This window comes from Lissotriton helveticus, chromosome 11, assembly GCF_964261635.1.
Source record: "Lissotriton helveticus chromosome 11, aLisHel1.1, whole genome shotgun sequence".
Taxonomy (NCBI): domain Eukaryota; kingdom Metazoa; phylum Chordata; class Amphibia; order Caudata; family Salamandridae; genus Lissotriton; species Lissotriton helveticus.
In genome coordinates this window covers 852,973,219-852,988,428 of record NC_136072.1, presented here as the reverse complement: position 1 = coordinate 852,988,428, position 15,210 = coordinate 852,973,219, and positions in this window count along the sequence as shown.

Sequence of the window (15,210 nt, the reverse complement as noted above, 5' to 3'; positions counted from 1 at the left end):
ATGGATGTACATTGACCCGAGAAGAGGGCGCCGAGGATGACCTAGTCTCCTGTGGGTGCACGGTGTAGCCTGTCGGAAGACTTTATGCCCACCCTGCAGCATGGCACCTGTTCTGGGGCACCCGACAGTGCCCGAGCCCGAAGAGGGCACATGGTAATCATGCCAAAGCATGTGTTCAACCGAGGAAAGGCAGAGCAAGCGTGGGCAAAGGTCAAAACTGACAGATTTCTCAACGTGGACATGTGATTTACAGGTGATACAGAAGCCACAACACTCATTTACAACCATACACAGAGTGCCTCATGCCACCTCACCCCCTCTGTGCCAGCCTGTCTCCGAAGACACCCCCTGCTTGTTAATGAATGGGGCCGTGTGTTTTACAGGTGGCACTGAAGCCAAGCCCCCCACACGCACACGGCCACATAAACAACCCTCTGCTTGAAGGGCTGTCTGTCTGTGCCAGCCTCTCGCAGGACGGCTGCTCGTGAAAATGTCTCACTATGTTGCTAAACGTGTCCCTGCGATCTGAACACACATGGAAGCGTGCACTCCTGCCTGCATGTGTGTCTTCTCGGGTCAATGACCCTGCGATTCAAACGCACTTGGTGAAATCTAATTATAGCATCCCATGTGCGCTTACAGGCATTTGCATGAAAAATCCCTCGGTATGAATAAATACAAGCTAGGAAAAGGACCGTGCATTGACTTTCACCCGCCTTTGTCCCATTTCAATTTACAAATGTGGGAGAAACTTCATTGTTTGAAGGGTGCTGAGAAAGGAACGACGTAATTTACATTGCAAATGTAAATGACACCCATAGCGGATTCCGAAACCCTGTGCGACCTGTGATGACCGTGACGATGACACCGACGGTCAGGTAAGCTGATTGCATGGAGTACGGGAGGTGGTTGTGTGCACTAGTTTGTAGGTAGCAACTTATTATTCCCCTTTGAATAGACGCGTAAGAAGGAGCTTAAGCGTCAAGAGATTGAGAATAATATTAGACCAAGAGTCCACTGTCCCAAGAACGCATTATTGCCCCAATCTGAGTTTAGATGAAGAGCGATTTTTCATTTGTAATAGCACACGTGCAGTTACAGGCCAGTATGGGAATGTTTTTAACGTTTATACAGAGCAGGATGTTGCTGGAAGCAATACACGTCCAGATAGAAATCGGGACGTACTTAATAGAGAATTAATAGTTATAAAGATCGATGACTCATCAAAATAAAGAGCTTTAGTAAATTGGGTCATTTGGTACCAAGACCAGTTACTACTTAACCCAGAGTGCATTATACCATGCATAAATGCACACAAATCAAAAATTAAAGAGACATAGTGTAAAATTCTGTTGTAAATAATGTGCTCAGGTATGTGTGTATTTGGTAAATTGTTATAATAAGCTAGAAGACATTAGGAGAGGCAGGGCTTCAAAAAACATGATGTGTTGCTCTGCTTTTTAGGTTTTGACTGTTCTGTTTAAGGAAAGCAAAACAAGTGATGGGTCGACTTCATGAAATAATGTCAGCCACCAGTAATCGTGTGCCCCTGTTGCCTGCGTGTGCCTCCGTGTGCCCCTGTTGCCTGCTTGTACCTCCGTGTGCCCCTGTTGCCTGCTTGTGCCTCCGTGTGCCCCTGTTGCCTGCTTGTGCCTCTGTGTGCCCCTGTTGCCTGCTTGTGCCTCTGTGTGCCCCTGTTGCCTGCTTGTGCCTCCGTGTGCCCCTGTTGCCTGCTTGTGCCTCCGTGTGCCCCTGTTGCCTGCTTGTGCCTCCGTTTTCGTGCCCCTGTTGCCTGCTTGTGCCTCCGTTTTCGTGCCCCTGTTGCGTGCTTGTGCCTCTGTGTGCCCCTGTTGCGTGCTTGTGCCTCTGTGTGCCCCTGTTGCCTGCTTGTGCCTCCGTGTGCCCATGTTGCCGGCTTGTACCTCCGTGTGCCCCTGTTGCCTGCTTGTGCCTCCGTGTGCCCCTGTTGCCTGCTTGTGCCTCTGTGTGCCCCTGTTGCCTGCTTGTGCCTCTGTGTGCCCCTGTTGCCTGCTTGTGCCTCTGTGTGCCCCTGTTGCCTGCTTGTGCCTCCGTGTGCCCCTGTTGCCTGCTTGTGCCTCCGTTTTCGTGCCCCTGTTGCCTGCTTGTGCCTCCGTGTGCCCCTGTTGCCTGCTTGTGCCTCCGTGTGCCCCTGTTGCCTGCTTGTGCCTCCGTGTGCCCCGTTGCCTGCTTGTGCCTCCGTGTGCCCCTGTTGCCTGCTTGTGCCTCCGTGTGCCCCTGTTGCCTGCTTGTGCCTCTGTGTGCCCCTGTTGCCTGCTTGTGCCTCTGTGTGCCCCTGTTGCCTGCTTGTGCCTCTGTGTGCCCCTGTTGCCTGCTTGTGCCTCTGTGTGCCCCTGTTGCCTGCTTGTGCCTCTGTGTGCCCCTGTTGCCTGCTTGTGCCTCTGTGTGCCCCTGTTGCCTGCTTGTGCCTCTGTGTGCCCCTGTTGCCTGCTTGTGCCTCCGTTTTCGTGCCCCTGTTGCCTGCTTGTGCCTCCGTGTGCCCCTGTTGCCTGCTTGTGCCTCCGTCTGCCCCTGTTGCCTGCTTGTGCCTCCGTGTGCCCCCGTTGCCTGCTTGTGCCTCCGTGTGCCCCCGTTGCCTGCTTGTGCCTCCGTGTGCCCCTGTTGCCTGCTTGTGCCGCCGTGTGCCCCTGTTGCCTGCTTGTGCCTCCGTGTGCCCCTGTTGCCTGCTTGTGCTGTGTGGGTGTGTGTGGAGGGCTCTGTGTGGCTGTGTGTGTGGGAAGCTTTGTGTGGCTGTGTGTGTAGGAAGCTTTGTGTGGCTGTGTGTGGGGGGGCTTTGTGTGGCTGTGTGTGTGGGGGCTCTGTGTGGCTGTGTGTGTGGGGGGCTCTGTGTGTGTGTGGGGGGGGGCTCTGTGTGTGTGTGTCATTTGCGAGAGATAAAGCTAGTGGCATTGTAAATGACAATCCTTTTAAAGAAACATAAAGGCGTCCCCACTGGGAATGGACAGGTATTCGATGTCCAGATACAAGAATAATCACTCGAGTGGAAACTATTAATCAGCAACACAGCATGCCATCAATTGGGCGGGAAAGGTAAAGGTACAATGGTATATCCTAAGTTTCTTGTGGGGTATTCAGGATTATGCTAAATGCCCATGAACAAATTCACATTACTTGTAATAGTATGATACAAATTTCAAAATTAAAATTCAAATTTTTAGGAAACTAGAGAAAAACATTTTTTGTCAAAAAACATGCATAAACTCAAGAAAGAGAGATGTATTTTCCACACTAAATATCTTGTAAAAATCTGTTACACTTTATTCTATCACAATAATTTCACATTATTACAAAAATATTAAAACCACATGATCAAACGTTATTAAAAAAATTTCTTTAAAAAACACAAAGAATCAAACAGTCGACGCGGCGTTTCGGTATTTCTGATGGTGAACCTTCCTCAGGACTGATTCTAAATGAATTTAAAAACATAGAGTTACCATACTTTTTTGGTACAGGTTAAACATACATCTCTCTTCTCTCTAAAACATATCATCCTATGTTTTCATCTTAATTCATACTATACTTATATCTTTTATCATATGTTCTCTAGTGCTACATCAGGATACTATACACTCTATGACAGATTTATTTAGTATTTTTTTTTTTTACATGAAAATTGTTATTCTACTTCCACATTCCTACTCCCACATTCCTACTCCTGTTACAGAACTAATAGAGTTTACCTTCCCCTTGGACATCTTGTCCACTGCTGTTAATACTTTACTGACACATGGTGCAAGTATGTGTGTAAAGTTCTATACCTTATTCATTGAAGATGTTATTCCTTCAATAAATGGTCAAATTTTCTTCCCATGTATAAACTATGGGTTTCGGGATCATGGACCGCTCAATAATTGTTAAGGTTATGATGTCCCTGTATAGGATAAACAATATTCGATTTAATTATTTGTTTATACTTCTCTACGTTTATAGACTTATTGCCTTTGCATTCTGAGATCTAAATAGTGTACCTTGTTAATTGAAGGGATATACTCAATCTTCCATTTGGTTGTTGGGTCTAAACTCCATTTTTCTACCCTTCAAGTGTCTTTCTGTTGAAAGGGGCTGAAAAGAATATAGAGTAAACTCATTTTCTGACTATTAGTTCGTTATTAGTTCAAAAGTTCACATCCTTAGTCTATTAATGTACCTGGTTATATTGTAAGGTTTGCCGTATATTGGACCACCAGGAGGAGCCACCGTTTTGCGATTCCTGGTTGCCGTCTCTTTCCCCTTTATAATTTGGGTGTTTAGTCTGAGTATGGTATCAAAGAAATGGTCCGTTTTAAATTCGGTCTGTTTTCATGTTCTAAATAAGTGGAAAGCAAATGTATACAATTGGGATTTTTTCAGATTTTGTTAATTAATATAACGATTTAGCTTCTCCCTTATTTGTATATTCCCCTAAAACGAGTTCCTAGGGGTTTGTCTATTTCCTCCCCCCTTTTTTTATAAAAGACTTTTTTCATTTTTCTTTACCGGTATTAGGAAATGCCACCCGTCCAGCTATAGGCTAGGGAAACCGCTATGCGTAGTATCGCGTGGCCTGGTTTGTCATATCACTCACCCTGAATCTTTGAATCGGCCTCCCCGCTCCTCTTTCTCCTGGCAGTCAGTCCGTATGTTGCACAGTCGGTTTATCCCGAACTGAAAAGACGCCGGCTTTCTGTTTCCTTGCGGTTTTAAACAAGCCCCCATCTCATTGGCTCATCGTGTTCTAGTCCCTCATTGGTTGGAGTGTAGCCAATCACCCTCCTGTTACTATGGCGATTGAACGCGTTTTGGTGCATTTCCGCGTTGTTTTTCTATTCGTTCCTGCGCTTCTATTTGACGTTTCTTATTGGTGCCTCACTCATACGCGTTGTCTTAGGGATTTTCGTTGACATTTGGACCAATGGTTTACCACGCCCAAAAATCACGGACTAAATTCCGGAGCCCCATATTTACCGTGGTTTGCAACTACACAATCGCTGCCTATGTTATGTAGTCTATACTTATTTAGATATTTATGGGCTATAATCCTTCATCCACGAATATAAGGAATGAGCGAACACATAAATTGATCAAATGTATAAGGCTGCACTCAGTCACTCAAAAGAAACTCCTGCATTGTTGAACAATGATTTGGATTCGGCCGCCATATAATTATATATCATCTATTCAAGGCTCACATTGTATTCCTTCGTGGAATGGGCAGGTTTGCTTCTCTATACTCTTGTGTTACTTGCCAGAAGTCCTAAACCTCCGTCAACATCCAGTTTTTGGGGGTATTTTCTAGGACACACACTAGAGTGTTTCTCATCTGATGATCTTTTCCCAATCCTCTCTCGAGTTTAGGCCACACCTCACACTATTCAGAGTGGACATAAAAAATTGCTCCCTACGTTTCCTTTTGTTGTCCTGATTGCCACCTCTAATACTACTCGTGATTTTCTCCAGACCGCACCATTTCAGGTCGTTAATTGTATGATTCGCCGCCCTCCAATGTTCAGTGAGGGGTGCACCTACTTTGTTTGTTCTTAGGGCTGAACGGTGCTCATTAAGGCAAAGCCTAAATTCTCTGGATGTTTCCCCTACATAGCATTTTTTGCATGGAAAATTGGATAAGGTAAATTGCGTTCTTTGTTCTGCAATTCATGAAGCTTTTGATGTTTATAGTTTTTCCATTGGCTATAATTTTATCGCCCCTGATTATACTGGCACAGTTGGCACATCCCATGCATGGATGGGTACCCGTTGGTAAGGGGTTGCCATCAATAGTTGTCTGTGGGTTTTTACTGGTGTCTCGATATGTGTGCACTAAGGAGTTTCTTATTGTCCTATTCCTCCTGAATGAGAACATGGGTTTTGGAATTGGAACTAGAGTTTTGTCAGCGATTAGATTCCAGTTTCTGTTTATGATGTTTTTTATTTTATAGCTTACTTGGGAATAGTTTGTTACAAACATGATTGGCTGGGAGTTGTTCTGATTATGACTTTCTGGGTTAAAGATACTGTCTCTATTAAAATATTTGGCCCGTTTGTAGGCGTGTTTAATCATCCGTTTTGGGTATCCTCTTTCACCAAATTTGGTTTTTAAATTAGTGGCATGTGCTTCATAATCCTGCATTGATGTGCAGTTTCTTCTGAGACGAAGGAATTGCCCGAAAGGGATGTTATTTTTCTGTGAGGCCGGGTGATTACTTTCATAATGAAGCAAACTATTTCTATCCGATGGTTTTGTATATAGTTCTACTGATAGACAGCCGTCTACATGCTTGATGATGATATCCAAAAATTCTACTGAATGTTTACTAATGTGTGATGTGAATTTTAAATTCACATCCCCAAGGTTCAGCCAGAGAAGAAAATCATTCAGAGTCTCCAGTCCACCTGTCCATATAAAGAAAATATCGTCTATATAACGACCCCATTCCGAGATGTTTTCATGGAATGGGGCCGCTACATTGTAGATGTGTCTATCTTCGAATCTGGCCACATAAAGACACGCCAGACTCGGGGCACAGGTAGCCCCCATGCTGGTCCCCTTGATCTGTCTGAAGAGGTTATCACCATACAAAAAGATATTATTTTTGAGGATAATAGTTATACAATCTATGAGAAAAGTCTGTTGATCTGTTAGGTCTAGTTCATTTCCTCTTAAAATCTCTTCCATGATTTCAATGGTGTTATCCTGGGGAATGTTAGTGTACAATGCTTCTATATCCAGAGTCACTAGTACCTGTGTCTCTGGATTGAAGCTTAGACCCTCTATTTTTTTAATCATAGACGTTGTGTCCTTCACATAAGCTCTTTGTTGTTGTACCAATGGCTGTAAAAAGACCTCCACATATTTGCTTAAAGGTTCGGTCAGAGACCCTATACAGGAAACTATGGGCCTCATAGGGGGGTCAGAGATGTTTTTATGCACTTTTGGCAGGCCATAGAGTGCCGGTACTAGGGGTTCTGTATTCCACATAAAATCAAATTCTTCGTCACATATAATGTCCTCATCCTTTGCTAATCTTAACATCCTCTCTATCTCATTTTTTAGAGTATGCCACTCTTCCCTGTTAGATTTTTTATAATGGTCAGTGTTATTCAAGAGTTTTAGCATCCTGTTGTTATAATCTTGGCTGTCCATTAAAACTACACTCCCACCCTTGTCTGCGGGTTTTACTATCATAGTGTTGTCCTTTTCCAGTAGTTCTAATGCTTTTTTCTCTTCTTTCGTTAAATTAAAAGGTGTCCAGTTTTTTTGTTTTAGAAGGTTATCTACACTTTTATCGACAGCTCTTTCAAAGGCTTCTACATCCTTGTGTACCATATTCAAGGGGGGAACCCATGTTGATTTATTTTTTAGACCTGATTTATTCTGTCTCTGGTGTTTCTCTTTCCCATCAAAAAAAATTTGAAGCCTTACTTTTCTAAAAAAAATTTGCAGGTCTCTCTCTAGGGCATACCGATCTACCGGGGAACCTATTGCATATCCTAACCCCTTTTCAAAAAGTTTTATCTCGGTTGGATTCAATTGGTGGCTTGAGAGATTAATCACTGCTGCTTTCTTGGCTCTAATTAGTCCCACTGTTTCTGGCTCCTGGTGCGAGGACGTTGAGGGTTTTGGGCTTGTGTATATTGTGTCTGATGGTTGTAACTGTTTCGACCTCTCCCTCTCCCTCGGGGTGGGCTGAACATCTGTTTGCGTTTGTCTAAAAAAGAGAATCCCTCTTTGGACGTTATTTGCTGTTGTTTATTGATCTCCCCACTCCTAGGTTGTTGTTTATCATTTGTTAATTCTCCCTCTGAATCTGTACTGCTATATGAAGAATCAAAAAACCTCACTCTTCTCTTAGATTGATTCCTGGGTTGGTTTTGCCACTGTCTACGAGGTTGGAAATGCTCCTTTGGACGTTCATAAAAATCTTTCTGTAGATAGGGATAAACGATTTCCGGGTTATAATTATCTATATCTTTTTTCAGTTTGTTACTTTTCTTTTTTATGAGATACTCATTATATCCTTCCACATCGTTTTGAATTTCTTTTAATTTTGCTATGGCATCATCAAGTGCCGTGCTATCCCTTAATTGGCTTTCCAATTCCTCTATCTCTTTCCTCTCAATGACTATGAATTCATTTGCCGTCTCAATAATCAGGAGAATCCAATCTCTACTACACCTGTTGGCCACAAGTGTCCACTTGTCTAAAAATCTTTTGTCTGTTATAAAGATCCCTGGTTCATTAGTGACCTGTAGGCCTTTTGGGATAACACCGTTTTTACAGTACTCCACTAGGAACTCTGCATGTAGTTCCGCTCTTATAACTTTTTTCTTTAAGTTCCAGAGCTTTTCCCATTGTTCCTCATTAGTTTTATCTAATCGTACTGTACTGGTGTTGCGTGATCTGTCATTAATCAATTTATTGAATTGATCTTCCGAGAAGGTGTATGTTTTTATACCTTCCATTATTGTATTCATCTTATAGTTTTTTTCAATTACTCTTTGGGTATTTTGAAATGTTACCCTACTGCTGATATGCAGAAAAAATGACAATGCCATTTATTTATGTTAAAAAAACATAAATAAAAATAATGTCGAGAGCAATGCCAATAGCTCTAACTTTAACAAAGGCAAAACCATTGCATTGTAAATGCTTGTTCCTCTTCCTTCCACTGTGGTTGTTCCCAACAAGACTGTGGTTGAAGTCCCCTGAGATAAGCATCTTGCTACCCTGGTGTGTCCTTTGCAGAGCCTTTATTAGGTTCACCAGGCTGAAGAATTGTTCATTCTTCTGTCTTTTCTCAGGATGGATGTATACGCTGATGAGTATTATTTGCCAGGTTAGTTTGTTAGAATTGGGTTTACAGATGACTTTTAATACTTGGAGACCGTTTTTTCCGGCGTTTCTATTTCTCAGTGGACCAATCTTATTTTACTGTATCATAGATAGATAGACCCCCCCGCCTTGGGTGCCCCTGGTTAAAGTATTTTTCAGCCAATATATGGTATTCTGTGTAGCCTTTGATTGAGACTGGCTATGCATCCATGTTTCTTGGAGTAATATTAGATCATGATGTTGTAGGGAGAACAATGTTTCCTGGTCTTGGCCCATTTCTCTAAATCCATAGACATTCCATGAACAGATCTTAATTATATCTCCGCAGTTTAAACTGTGGAACGCCCCCGTGGAGTTTTTTAGGTTTTGCTGTGTATTTTCATCAGGAGCGTTTTTGGCTAAGGGTAATTGGCATCCAGGACCAGTCCTGGTTTTCCCCCGGTTCTGTTTCCAACCTTGGGGAACTTGACAGTTGTTCTTTCTGCAGCAAATTTTCTGGTAATGTTGGGGTGTTGTTTCTAGCACCTTTTAAACATGATCTAGGGACCATTATAGTGGTTTCTCTCATTTTTGGGATCTCCGATTTTTTGTAAAAGTGGATACTGGTATTTTAACTGTTTGTGCTGCCTCAGGATAATTCCCCAAGCTTCAAATACTGGTCTGGTCATATAGATAAGGCCCACAAGCTCTTTAGAGAACCAGGTGGTGAGTGTCTCTACCGTTTCTGGAGAATTTGCAGTTTGTTGAGATTCTATGGCTAAAAGGTCAGAGGAGGTTACTCTCCTTAATTCCGGAATCTCTGTAAACAATCTTAACAGGTTCCCTAGGTTTAGTGTGTCTTTTCTCCCTTTTGTTGGATAATCTGGTACAAATACAAGTTTTGCTGCTGTCTCTGATGTGTGGTTTAGCGATTTTGTTATCTGGTTTTTGACTAATCGTTGTATTGAAGTATTATTGGGTTCTGAAATCCTTTGTGTGTTCCGATCGTAGAGTTCTTTTGGTGCCCTCTCTTGGGGAGGGAGGTTCATCGACATCCTCCGTTGGCCATCTATGTCTAGGTTGGGGTTACCCTCTCTTGCAGTTTTGTTTCCAGGGCACCCGGACTTTTTATAAGATGCTGCCCATGAATTAATAGTTTTTACCACAACAGAGGGAAATCTACAGGTGCGGCCTAATTGGTTTACACTTACTGTTATCTGATTTCGAGTTATTTGTTTCGTTGCATTTTTGTCATCTGATGGTTTTACTGGGTTTCCACCTCCGCTATGACTGTTTTGTTTGTACGTTTTTCCTGCACCTTTGTGTTTGATCTTTGGTCTCCTTGCCTTCACGTGTCTCGCTACATCCTGTGTGCGCTTTTAGGGTGTGGTCCTTGTGAGACTCTATTGCCCCTTCTTTGTTTTTAGTTGATTGATTTAAATCTATTTGCGCCGCCCGGGTTTCAGGATTTTGTCCCCTTTGTTAATGTTCGGAGAGAATATTTATGTTTATTTCTGACCAGTTCTATGTCCTTGCTTTTCTAGTGGCCTGGTCAAAAGAATGTTATTGGGTTAAGGTTTGATTTTTTGGGGTGGCTGAGAGATCTGATGAATTTAGCCCTGAATTAGAAGTAGCCGATATAGCTTCTTTATTACTTGTGTTTTCTTTTCTGGCAGTTGGAGGTTTTGTGAGAATGGGATAGATTTATCTGTTCCCCAGGGCCGGTTGGTTGGGAAACTTGAGCCTGGCCTTCCAGGCGTGTTTTCATTGCCTTTTCGTCTGCTTTTCTTTTGGCGAGCTTTAGCAAGATGGTTGCTTGGCTTTCGCCTGGTACTCCATTTTGTCTTTCAGTTAACCGGTTACTGCCTGCTCTTTTTTTCACTTTCGTCTTGTACATAATTACTGATCTTTGGATGTTCTTCTCTGATGTTGTTCTCATCATTTAATTGGTCCACTGATGTGTGGACTGTTTTCCCTGTTCTACGAACTGCTACTAATATGCCTAAGAGGATTTCCGGGAGCTTTGACAGCTTGTCGATGATCTGTCCACAGCCACAATTCCCGATGTGTTGCAGGCCATTTGCTGTTGCCTTGGGATGATTTTCTTTTGTAATTTGGGCTGAAATATGTTCTGATTTTGCGTTTATTCCAGCAATATGTACTGGATTAGGTTCATCAGATCTATCTGTTCTTCCATTTTGTCTGATTGGAAGTTTAAAACCCTTATAGCTTGCTCCAGGGTGCTTAGCAAGCAGTTGATCCATTGTGCTGTTGGAAAGTCTTTGGGGGCATTCCTAGTGACCCCATCAGTGAATCGTTGCCGCTTGTTGATGAGATTGTGATCAGTGATGACAAACGCGTCTGATTTGTGATTATTTGGAGGCTTCCTTCATTAAATTCTTCCTCTGTCAGTTCCTCCATCTGAACTATGCTGGAGTTTTATAATATAGGGGTGAAGGCAGCACCCACTTCCATCCCGGTTGCTCTTCTCTTCGGCGTGCTTGTGGGAGAAAGATTCTTAGCGGTTGCTGCATTAGTTATGTCTTGCTTTAGTGTGTTGATTTCCAGGGCTTAAAGGAGGTCGGCGTCATTAAATAAAGAGAAAGAATTGGTCCATACTCCATCTGAAAGAGCTGCCCGGATTCTTGGCCTGTCTGGTTTATCCTTGTTTATTACTCCGTCATTTCCAGGGTGTTGAATTCTTGCTACTTCCTTGGTCTGGCCCTGCACAGGTTCGGATTGATGTACCTGTGCAGTTATTGTAATCTGTCTGCTTGGTGCGGTTAACCCCTCTGGGGCCTGTTCCTCTACGCTGGCCTCACTACTGTGTATCTGATAGTTGCTTGATCTCGAATTAGCTTGGTTTTGCTTGATCTGTACTCTTGGTGATCCTTGTAGATGATAACAATTCTTATCTGTTTTACTTGGGGTACTGGACTTGGTAAGCCTGGTACCTCGTCTGTTGAAGCATATATAGCGGCCATTGGATCCTGTAGGAATAAGAATTTCTGTTTTCTGTTTTTGCTGTCGAAGTTAAAAAGTGTTGATTGTAGAGTTGGTGCCAAAACCAGACTCTCTTGTTGCCTCTCATTTTGCCCATGCGTATTTCTTTTTTTGCTCAACGTCGGCGTGAGTGCCAATGGGAGGGTATTCTTCCTGGTTTTCCTTTTTATTGCCTGGCGGATCTTTCCAGATCTCACCCTCTTCCTATGTGAGTAGATTTAGCTTTATTGTAGATTTAATATACTAAAAATATTTCCCTTAAACTGGCTTGAGCTGGATTGTCGCTAGCTGGAAGTGCCCTTTAACTGTTGCTGTCGCTCTCTCCCTTTGTCTCCTGTGACTCTCCTTCTGGCTCTAGCCAAGTAGATGATTTACTGCTACTGGCCAGGGGGCCTAGGGTCCCGCTTCCCTCTTTCCGCACTGTTTTACAGCTTTATCTGCTGTTACGCCGAGCCCTCTTCCGGTGCTGGTGGAGGGCAACTGGAAGTTTGCGCCCCTATCGGGCTTAGTCTTTTGCCGCTATCCTCTCTCCAGTGTTTTCTGCCCTGTGGTCCCTTTAGGCCAGGTGATTTTGTGGTGGGGTGGAATTACAAGAAAGACAGGAGAGCTCTCTCTCATTGGGGTGTGCAAAGGACTCGCACCATGGCGCATGGCTTACCTCCCCCTCTCCTCTTGAGGACCACTGTTTCCCGCTCCGTCGCGCTCCACTCTTGGCTCCCAAGAAGACCAGCTTGCAGGGGAGCAGTGTTCTGGCTGGCGGGCGTGCTGACAGGCGGGCGAGCATGCTACAGCGGGACTCCAAAAATCATTTCTAATCAGTACTTTCCATTTCCCTGAAACCTTTAAACACACAACCATTCGTCAGTGGGGCCCATAACACTGCAAGTTTATTCTGTTCACTTACACTTGGCTTCAAGGGTTTGGTGAACCATAATGGAGAAACGCTGTAACATTTGGTGGAGTGTCTGAATCTATCTACTCAGTTATTATATACACCTATAGTTTATTATACTTTACCATGGTTTTATCCAAACATTTAATTATTCAGATGCACCACCATAGTGGCAATGGATCTGCTAGAAAGAAAATTAGGCGTAGGAAAATCACAAGACCAGCTTTAAAGTTCCATTTTCCCAATTTTATTAAAAGCAAAACTTTAATATGTCTGACATTTAGGCATTGATTAATTCTTTATTCAGTAAATCTTAAACTTTATTTCAAAATGATCATTTTATTAGAGCTCAGAAAAAGTCGCTTTTTAGAAATCAGTTAAAAGTTTAGCAAAGAACAGATAGTTCCAAATTCATTCTCTCCTAACATCCCTAACTAACACCCTCATCTTATCCTTCAGTCCTGCAAAGCAAACAAATAAAGTTCACAAAGAAAAGTTCTTACATCCAGGAATCGATCTTCAGTCTGGCAGTACTTCGTGAAGAAATCGAAAGTGCGACACTTCTAAGTAAAATCAGGGGTTTTTATACACTAATTTCTTAACATAATCTATCTAGAAAGTTACTAACAATGCCAGCTCGGGTTCTGATTGGATAAAATTTGGGGTAGATGAGCGTCTCCTCATCATTACAGCATCGTATTCACAATGAATCAGCAGAAAAATAAAGGGGCTTTGTTTAAAACAGTCCGTGGCCTAGTCACATCCCCAATTTGCAACGTGAAGACTTTTTCCCAGGATCATAACATTTGAGCGTCCATATTTGGCACCCATCCTAGGTTCCGGGGCAAGGCAACCTTGAACCTCTCCGAGCACAGGCAGTTCAGTCTCTCTTGCAGGCTTTGGGCGCGCATGTGCTGTCCAGCTCTTGCTCACAATTTACTCAGGCAGCCATTTCTATAGTAGGCCTCAGAGGCCTCCTTCGGAACTATCATAGAAACAAACACAAATTCATGTTAAATATAGAACTTAAGCCCTTCTGTTTACCTCCCACCATAGTAATATTTTCCCATTAGTTGTTACCTAGCACTAAGCCACACAAATGCGTTTTATACTTACATTTCCGAAAACTTTTAGCACAATAACGTGTACAACAAGCACATTTAAGCTGTATTTGTTTACATTTAAGCTGTGCATTAATTCACAACACGATAACAATACATATTAGTTAATTTTATTGCAACATGCAGTTAAAATTAGTACTCCCGTGTGTAAAAAAGTGTATGCATCTTATACTATGGTTGATTAATTCACAATAACATTCCATCAGTAAATGTTAACGTTATGGAACATTGATTTTGAGAGGGGTACACAAAAGTTTGTTTTTACCACCTCGCTCCATCAAGCACTCGACTGCCTTCACAATTCTGCTCAAGTTTGCCCGAGTCTGCCCAAGATCCTGAGCTTCTGCTCCCACTCTCTGCTCTGAAATTTCCTCTGGAATGGGGTGGGATGGGACAGGATGGGGCTCTAAAGGGCAGCCCAAGCTCCCGAGCTCTCTCTTCGCTCATTCTCCACGCTGCACTGCACTGCGCTCCGGAACCGGAAATGCTCCACAAAACAAAACAGCCAACCCCTTTCACCCTTTCTTGTCCCTCGTCCATGCTGATATGGTCCCTTTTCTTGATTATGGAATATATTCCAATGTATTTTTACATATGATTATTGTAGAAATCTGTGGTCACCATCCTACTTATTTGCACTGTTGTTTAGTCTCTAAACATTTTAATAAAAACATACTAAAAAGAAAAAGTATAACTAGCGCCTTTGCCATGCACTGCTGATACCCTTTTATATTATATCACTTATTCCATGCAAAATAATAGCATTTACAACATTTTGCAAATTGCAAATCACATAATTTGTGAGAACACAGAACATGGTAGAGTGGTGAGTTATAGTTAATGTAGTGTGACTAGCAAGTTCAACTCACTGTGAATGGCGGTGCGCGAGTTATAATAATTTGAAGGTGTTGCGAAAGTTATAAATTAAACTTATACCTATAAGTTTATAATTTTAAATTTAAGTGTAGTTCAGGTTTGGTTTCTATATAAAGAATATATAAAGTTATAATAATTTACAAGTGGTGTATACATTTTAAATTTAAAGTAGAACTATAGCTTTATTTATTTCTTTGAGTATTGTAAATGACAATGCCTTTTATTTATGGTTTTGGTTTTTAATACATAAATAAAAGGCATTGTCATTTACAATGCCAATAACTTAAATTCTCGCAAATGCTAGACCTATTGCATTCCAAATGCTTGATGGCATCGCCGAATTGCCCACTTCTGTCTTTCATGGCCCCTGAAGAGCAGCCTGTTTGCTATGAGTTAAAAAAACAAGCCGGTGGTCAGAACTGCGCATGAGAGACCCTCCTGCTCTTCTGCAGTAAGAGAAACCCATTAAAGAAAATAGCGCTTACAGA